The sequence below is a fragment of the Euprymna scolopes genome, chromosome 5 (assembly GCF_053919585.1).
Source record: "Euprymna scolopes isolate OS-2025 chromosome 5, ASM5391958v1, whole genome shotgun sequence".
Taxonomy (NCBI): domain Eukaryota; kingdom Metazoa; phylum Mollusca; class Cephalopoda; order Sepiida; family Sepiolidae; genus Euprymna; species Euprymna scolopes.
Window position 1 is genome coordinate 48790865 of NC_136486.1, and position 9907 is coordinate 48800771.

The 9907-nt window shown below is 35.6% G+C and overlaps 2 pseudogenes; both read right to left on the minus strand.

Annotated features, from left to right (window-relative positions):
- Positions 1 to 3811: 3811 nt before the first annotated feature.
- On the minus strand, positions 3812 to 3968 carry LOC145277202 (U2 spliceosomal RNA; annotated as a pseudogene).
- Positions 3969 to 5527: 1559 nt separating this feature from the next.
- Positions 5528 to 5671, minus strand: LOC145277187 (U2 spliceosomal RNA; annotated as a pseudogene).
- Between the last annotated feature and the right edge of the window lie 4236 nt (positions 5672 to 9907).

A 9907-nucleotide genomic window follows, 5' to 3' on the forward strand; every position in this document is an offset into this window, starting at 1 on the left:
CACTAGTCACTTTAAATCTGTTATTAATATTCAAATCACCGCGGTAAGCTTTCTATCCTATATTTTTAGGAAATATTCAAAGCGTGAACAAGAATATTTTTAGAAGTAAGGGAACATATAACTTTTCAAATATATCTGGAGAAAAAAATGTTTAGAGCAAAAGCTTCCATGACCCTTGACTTCTGCATTTTGAACTTCAATTCGAGTCATTATATATAAAAATAATATCATGAAATGAACAATCGATCATCTTCTGCGCAATCTATATAATATTATGGGAACAAAGTCATTTCGAGAGACATGGTAACTTCCTCTCGGTGCACTGCAGTGTGTCCGCAACAAGAGCCGACGATAAACAATTTGATTTAAAAATAGGCGATATCACTGTTGCCGATGATAATAAAAACAGGGGAGGGTGAAATATTCCTTAATGATCATTCAATACAGGGCATCGTTGAGTCTCCCTGCTAGTATATATATATATATATATATATATATATATATATATATATATATATATATATATATATATGTATGTATATATATGTATATATATGCATACACACATGCATATATGCACACACGCATATATATATATATATATATATATATATATATATATATATATATATATATATATGCAACACACGTGTATATATGCACACACACACGCACACACATACACACACATATAATCATATATATATATATATATATATATATATATATATATATATATGCATATGAATGTATGATGTGTCTTTATTTTCTTTCCATATCTTTAAATGCAATCTTGTGCTTGACTTAGTGCAGAAAAGAACAGATTATATCGAATTGGAATATTTCCCATTGTCAATATTTATCTATATGAATGCCCCAAAGGATAACCTTATTATTGTTTTCTGTAACAAGTTATGGATTTTGTTACAGATGTCATGCATTGTTTTTATGATAGGTTTGTTTTTGCTTTTTCGACATATGCACTGTAGACTGATGTATTACTTGACTCGCGATCATTCCTACAATATATTATTGTGCTATGTCCAACATAAAGCGAATTACTGTACATTAAAAAAATTGAGTGAATTTGGGGAAAATTTTTAAATTTATGTTTCTTCCAGTATTTATTTGACGACAAGAAGTATATTTATGAAGTTGTTATCTAAAAGCGAGTCGTCATTTAACAGGGTATGAAGCCACCCCCAGTAAAGTGGTTAATAATTATATAGCGGCCCTGAGAGATTAGCTTTGTGATTATTTTGGGTGAAAATTAGGTAGAATTGGATGGTTTTAGGCTGGACAGTAAGAAATTTACATTAAACCAGAACACCAATATGCTGTAGACAGTTGGGAAGCGGTCTACTGGAAAATAATTATACAAGCAGGCATTTCTAGAGATAAGCAACGTTCCTAGAATGTGCATTGATATTTGGCGAGATGTACAGAATAGGGAAACTCGTTGATAGTGCTTATCACTTTTGAGTGTGTTTTTGTGTGTGTGTGTGAAAAATTGTCAGCAGGATGATATACTGACGCTAAGACTATTGCTTTTCCATGGGAAAAACGGTAGAGCTAGGGCTGGCTTGCAACGTATCTTTCATGAGAAAAGAGATATCAAGGAAAAGAGCACCGCCTACCAGTATTCGAAGCCGGTTTTCAACCTTGTCAAGGCAGGGTTGTGTACGTCAATCATTTCTTTTCCGGATTTTGCATTTAAAGACTGGCTTGATGAATACGACGTGAAGCGGTCGGCAAGTACAAATGCAAAATTCCATCTACACGTGGCGACATATTTCTATTTTTTCTGTGCATGCACAAGTCTAATTCATTGCTTTAAGTCGTTTAATATATTCCTTCCTATATCTCTCTTGATATGTAACTTAATAATTAACGAGACTAAAGCGATTCTTTTTAAACCCTTTATTTCTACTTTTGAAATCAAAAATATATTAAGTAAAATAAGATATTCAATAAAGTTAGGGTTGTATAATATAAATACAAAATAATCATTAATTACATTGTATTCGAGCTAATTTTAATTTTAAAGCCGCAGCCCCACTAGTCGCTACACATGAATGTCTCCTATATATATATATATATATATATATATATATACATATTTAGAGAGAGAGAGAGAGAGAAAGAGATAGAGAGAGACAGAGAGAAAGAGAGATTCACTATATTAGATTCATTAATAGATTCACTAATTGATAAAATATTAAGTGATTGTTTTTGTGCCACGGAATAGATGATGTCAAGAATTGAAAATGTCAATTTAATTAAGGAATAAATTAAAAGATGGTCAACACCATGTAATTTGGAATATAGTTTTTTGTCATTCATTCACTATATTTCTCTGTAATTATATTGAGCGTCTTAAATTAGGATTGGTATATATTATAAGGACATAAAGTATATTTCAACAGAAATATATATATATATATATATATTTATATGCATATATATATGTATATATATGTGTGTGTGTGTGTGTGTGTGTGTGTATATATACAGTGTATGTGTATGTGCTCTCCGCTAATCTCGGCATTGTACCTCCACTTGGCGCTGGTATGCAACAATTTATTCAAACATATATATATATATATATATATATATATATATGCGTGTGTGTGTATATATATATATGTGCATATATATACACATATATATGTATATATATATATGTATGTATATATATGTACATATATATACATATATATATATGTATGTATATATATATTTGTATATATATATATATATACATATATATATATGCATATAAGGCCAAATAAATATTTGAACACCAATTATTCTCATTTAAATCTACAATTGTCCGAATACAAAGTACGTTACTTTACCGCAGGTCGAACTTTGCATACAACTAATATAGGCATATCTCCCACCTATTCTGTGCTTTGCTTCCACATTTTCTAATCACATTGTCTATAGATTATTGATTTATTTTGTCTTGTTTTATATATCTTCATACTTTCCAATCTTTAGATTTTATAGTACTTTATTCCTATACACACAACAGTATCACTACCTTGCTTTTTATGCACGCGAACTGCAACCCGACCTGGCAGATCTCATCAGCTAATGCAATTTTCTCGTCGATAATGTCTACCGATCCTAGTGGTTTTGTCAAGTGCTCTTGACTGTAGCCGTCGATCTGTTTTGTTTTACAGTCAAGTACATCTTGACCAACTGACACAGCATAAGCACTCGAACTAAGACCCATTCATGCAAGCTACAACGCAAACTGTGCAAGATGGCGCACGGATTCAATGACAATGTAAAAAAAAACAAAAAATACAAGAATATTAATGTCGTTTACAATGTCATTTCATTGTTTATATATGTAGAAGGAGTGAATTATAACGAGTGGAAATATTCAAAATTATGTTAAAAATAGAGTGTTTTTCAAATTGTTTAAGCAGAAATAGACGTATTTAAAGCAGCATAATGTAGATATCGTTTTGCATTATGGTGAGATGTTAATCAACCATGCAAAATATGGTGTAATGTTTTCAATCATTCTCAATGAAGTATAAATAAAGCCGATAGCAATTAGTCGCGTGCTCTCTTGTAATGAATGAATGTGTGAATGCAGGATTGACATGTAATTCTTAAAGATAAACTAAAATGACCGAAACGTAGGCTGAAATATCTTAAATCAATAAAAAGTAAATGACTTCGAATGTCTTTAATGAACTAAAGGATTAATTGTATGACCTTAAGAATGAGGTGAATGCTTAAGAATTAACTGGAATCCTTCAAAAACAACTTGAATGATCTGGAGAATGACTTCAATGGTTTGAGCCTTACAGGTAGTAAAATGGTGATCATTTTACATTAAATTAATTGAGTGAACCCCCACTTTATATCACAAAGTTAAAAAATTAAGTACAGCATGTAGAAAGAACAGATACTACACATTGATATTGGCCAAAAGGCCAAGAAAAGAGTGTTTATTTGCTCCCCCACACAATAAATTAGGCACAAAGCCGATTTTTAATGTCAGGAGTGAAGGGGAAATGGGGACCAACTCCCCGGGGAGTAGGGGAGCTGGAGAGTGACAATTGGTATGAATGGTTGCCCCTACATTGTACAAGGTCTTATATGTAGGGCTGCCCCACATATGGTCTTTGCTTGCAGTATCTGCCGGGACAGATGGTATTTATTTGCTCCCCCACCGAACAAATTAGGCACAAGGCCGATTTTTAATGTGAGGAGTGAAGGGAAAGGGGGACCAACTCCCCGGGGAGTAGGGGAGCTGGATAGTGACAATTGGTATGAAGGGTTTCCCCTACATTGACCAAGGTCTTATATGTGGGGTTGCCCCCACATATGGTCTTTGCTTGCAGTATCTGCCGGAACAGATGGTATTTATTTGCTCCCCCACCGAGCAAATTAGGCACAAGGCCGATTTTTAATGTGAGGAGTGAAGTGAGGGGGAAGGGAAAAAGGGGACCAGCTCCCGAGTGGTGGGAAATGGGAGCTGGTTAAAGGTCAGGCATGTGGGGTTGCCCCCACATCTGGTCTTTGCTAGTCATAGCTTGCAGCATCTGCCGGAACAGATGTTATTTATTTGCTCCCCCACCGAGCAAATTAGGCACAAGGCCGATTTTTAATGTGAGGAGTGAAGGGGAAATGGGGACCAACTCCCCGGGGAGTAGGGGAGTTGGATAGTGACAATTGGTATGAAGGGTTGCCCCTACATTGACCAAGGTCTTATATGTGGGGTTGCCCCCACATATGGTCTTTGCTGCAGTATCTGCCGGAACAGATGGTATTTATTTGCTCCCCCACCGAGCAAATTAGGCACAAGGCCAATTTTTAATGTGAGGAGTGAAGGGAGGGGGAAGGGAAAGGGGGGCCAGCTCCCTAGAGGTGGGAAATGGGAGCTGGTTAAAGGTCAGGCATGTGGGGTTGCTCCCACATCTGGTCTTTGCTAGTCATAGCTAGTCCTAGCTTGCAGTACCTGCCGGAACAGATGGTATTTATTTGCTCCCCCACAGAGCAAATTAGGCACAAGGCCGCTTTTAATGTGAGGCAAAAACCAGCTCCCCCAAAAGTAGGCAAAAAGGGGGCACTCTGGTTACCAAAAATAATAATTGTCCCAGTATAGAGGGTTTCCCCTCCATTGACTGGTACAAATCATCTTAAGTGCAGTATCTGCCGGAACAGATGGTATTTATTTGCTCCCCCACTGAGCAAATTAGGCACAAGGCCGTTTTTAATGTGAGGTAAAAACCAGCTCCCCTAAAAGTAGGCAAAAAGGGGGCACTCTGGTTACCCAAAATAATAATTGTCCCAGTATAGAGGGTTTTTATTTAAATGCTGCCCACATCAGCATTATGTGGCACAAGGCCGGAAAGTGGGAACCCCGCAGGCTCCCCTAAAGGAGGGGCCCTCCTGCAATTTTAAAAATTGCCTGAGTAACCCCGTCGGCATTCCCCGGTCGGGGCGCCTCAGGCAGCAAGCAATAAACTTGCCCCACCGGAAAGCCCGGTGGCAAGGCCTGGGAGGGTGGACCTCCTAGGTATTACCCAGGCGGTTCCCAGTATAGAGGGTTTCCCCTCCATTGACTGGTACAAATTATCTTAAGTGCAGCATCTGCCGGAACAGATACTACACTTTGATCTTGGCCAAAAGGCCAAGAAAAGCTTAAAAAGCTAAAAGAGCATGTATTAAGAACAGACCTTTGATCTTAACAAAAAGGCCAAGCACAAAAGTGTTACGAACAGACCCACAGACCGACAGACCGACCGACTGACCGACGGACCGACCGACGGACCGACCGACTGACTCACGAAGTGACTTATAGAGTCGCTTGCACGCGACTAAAAACAAAATGTACTTTTACAAATTTAAGTGGGTGTCTTTATTATATATATTAATAGTTATTCTAGGTAAATATGTTTCTTGAATACTTAAGGCCTTCGCTGTCAGAGATTCTTCAGTTAAGTTTGTTTTAGATATATTTCTGAAATATGTGTATGACGATAAAGTAATTTTTACTATTGAATTTATTTGTCTACATTTTAAACCTTTTATTTATGTCATTCAATTTTGTTGAGTAAGTGAAAAAATAAAAGCTTATACCGAATTCAATATTTATCTATATGAATTAAAGGTAACTTTATGTTGTTTTCTGTAACAATAAATTGATTTATTGCAAAACTGTGGCCTGGACCTACTTCTTCTCGACCAAGGGACACAGTCAGCCAACCAGTTTTTACCCAGCCGAGGTCTTACGAGTAGGAGTTTTGAACTCGCTAGGACGATGCCATCCAACAATGTTAACCTCGCGAACAATTAGTACTAGAATTTGCAGAATGTGAGATATTATGTAATTATTTCAACAGCGCAACAACGTAGCAGCTATAAGAACAATAACAGTCAACAAAACACCCAGGTTTCGCCTTCATTTAGACATCATCATTTAGACAGCATCATTTAGACATCATCATTTAGACACATCCGAATTCGGAATTCGTAACCCAATATTTGACATGAAGTTTAGACCGATGTAATTCTTCAAGTTTATCTTTTCGACCTTGGGAATTTTTTTTTTCTGGCGAACTCAGTTATTTACACTGAATGTCGAGCGGAACTCTTTTATTTAATGAGCATAGGAAAATATGTTCTCGTTAATGTCGGCTTAAGTATTGCGCAATTATATTCCTCGTATTGCTTGAACTTTTAACCTTCGGTTGGTTGGTTTGTTGGTTGTTTTTGTTTTACGGCATATCAACCCTTTTCGGGTTATTTAATGCCGAATCCAAAGATTTTGAAGAAAAAAAAAATTAATAAAATATATTTGTTGTTTTTAACTCGGTTTCTGTTTAACCCATAGTTGGAACCCGAACAGGTACTACCACTCCGGGTCAGAGTGGACCTGGGAGCAATGGTAATTAAAGGGTGGCTCCACACTCCCCAAAGCCCGCAAGCTAGGGCCTTACCACTGGATATAGTTTAAGGTCATATCCAGGACCCCTATTGAGGGACTTTTACCCTCTGCAGGGGGGGGGGGGCAGTCGGTGTATTCTAATGCCCCACCGACAGGGCCGTTTAACCTTCGGAAAAGTGCAACTCAAAAAAAAAATTACTTAGAAATTAATCTGCTACGTCACCTGTCCTTAAGAGTAAATCAAGTATGCAATTGTGGTGCCTAAAATCTATTTTGTTTCTAGGGTATACAAGTGTAACATTGTAAAGAACGAACAAATATTATGTCTCAGTCGTAAAGTTGACAAAAATAGAAAAGAATTTCAACTGGCTTGTTTTGTTGTACAACGTGATTTTTTTCAATATTCTCTCCTCATCGCTGACACTTCCCTCATGTGATTGTCTCCCGAAGCGTTATTATTGTCTCTCACGTGATCTCGAACGTTATCCACACATCTAACTTGTTCCCTTTTTTAAGTTGTGATTTTTCTCAAATGGTTGACATCACTTGCATACGCGCATCAGCGCTGTTAAATAAGCTTACTACTTATCATGATAGTTGTCTATTTTTTTTACTACATGTAAATAGAAAATAACGGAGGAAAGTCAAACGACTCAAATAAAACGCGCATAGGCGAGGCGAAGATCACCTACCGAGTAGAACTAGTATATAACTTAATGTAATATTGTTTTTTTTCTTTTATTATAAAGAATAGATAAGTTCGCCATTAATATATATATATAGTTTATTCTGACTAAAATGATTCTTCAACAACGTTTTCTAAAAAACTAGCCTAGGTGGCCGGTGTTGCTTGCGTGTTTGTAGGTGTGTGTTAGCAAATAAATGTGGTGTTAGGCAGTTTGGTTCGAACCCGTACCGCAAGGAAGCAAGAAACATGAAAAATTTGTCGTCTTCCTGTTGCGCCCATCCACAAACCCGAAGTGACGAATGTTTAAATTAAGGCTAGACAATTGCAAACATTTCGGAAATATCGGCGGAAAAAGCGACCCCTCACTATAAAAAAGCGCCCAGTTGAGAGTGACGAAATTAATGCTTGGAGCAATTTTTTCGATGTGTGTCGTCCGAAGGGTCGATTCTTCAAGATAATCTCATCCTAGTGAAAATCTGTCACCGCTGTTTTAGGCAGAAGTACATTTACACAGACAGATGAGATTTATATTATAAACTAGTTGGAGTGCCCGGCTTTGCCCAGGTGTTATTCGATGTAAAAGAAAAAAGTTTTGGTAGGAAGGTAGGCTCGAACTCGAAACGTGTCGGTGTTATTACTTAGTATTATTATTTACCACGAAGCTACATGGGCAAAGATGCAATTATGGTTTCAATTGAACGTTCAAAAAATTAGGTGGTTAAACGAAAGTAAACGTGTATTTTTTAGGTTAAACATCACGCCATATTTGTAGCGAAATGAAATCATAGCGCGAATTTTGTAACATAAAAGTCGCTGAAATAAAGATACAGAATACCTTCATTTCGTAAATTAGACATATTATAATCTACGGAGTATGTAAAAAGTGATGCCCCTACCCCGATGCCCCTACCCCGAGCGTCTTCGCCCCCAAAAAAGCGTTGGGCGGACATACGAAAAAAAATGCACACACACACACATTTTCGCTTTATATTATAGATGCATTTAGCTTCAGTTGTGTGAAAGAAAACCAGGTTACAGAGATTGTTACGGTGTTGATAATTTAAAAGAATGTGAGAAATATGAATATTGACTTTCTAAATTTATTGTTTTTTTACTCTGAGAGATTTTTTTTTTTTTACTATATTTTCTTCTGAAATATTTTTTCTACTAATAACAATTTATCACCATTTCGCGTATACGGATATCTCTATAGCTTGCATTTGGTTTACCCGTTTCTGTTAGTTTTACTTTACACTGTTTATCGTTAATTTTGTGCATGTTAATTTGAATCTTAATTTGAATTGGATCTTAATATTTTTTTAAGCCTAATAGTTAACCAATAACAAAACAAAAAGAAAAGCCTTGTGAAGACAATTTTTAATGAGATATTCACATATATGATGAAACGGTACTCATATTATTATAATATAAGTTGTCAAGCCAAAAGATAATACGATGACGAGGGTAAATGCGAAACTGAAGAAACACATATGGGAAATGGTAAAAAAAATTGGAATGAATTTGATTATGTAAGAAATAGGCTCTAAGAATTTTTGCATATTAGACTTGAAAACGATTGTTGCGCCAATCCACAAACCGGAAGTAGAAGTCAGCCTAGAAAGCACAGCAATTTTTTTGTTCCAGACAATATTTTATCAATTAAGATTACACAATCATTTGCCTTTAACATAAACATAAATGTTTTCGTATTTTTTAAGCTTGACAGTAGCTAATAAAATAGTTTTAATATATTTTGATGGTAACCAAAACTGAAAAGGTCATATACAGAAGGGTGGCACATTTTTTGAAGTTATGGCATTTCTACATCTCACCCACTCAAGTATTACATATACTTAAAAATAATCCATATACAATTTAAATAGAATTGAGTAAGATTTAGAGGTTGCTGAAAGAGGTCAAAATTAAGGTTTCGAATCAAATTTTGACTATTATGTTGGGTTGGTCAGATATATATCTTCTTCCGTCCGATAATTCTACTTTTAGAGTTATTGAGTTACCATTAAACATTCAGTTATAAATTAAAGAAAATCATATAATTAATGCTTATATTCAAAGTAATAAAAATTGTGGTATAAATTATACAATATATATTTTTATGTACATTTCATTGGCACCCTGATATACATACATACATGTATATATATATATATATATATATATATATATATATATATATATATATGTGTGTGTGTGTGTGTGTGTGTGTGTGTGTGGGTGGGTTGGTGTGTGTTTGTCTGTGTATGTGTGTGTGCAATAATGTTATAGAAATAAAAACACAAATA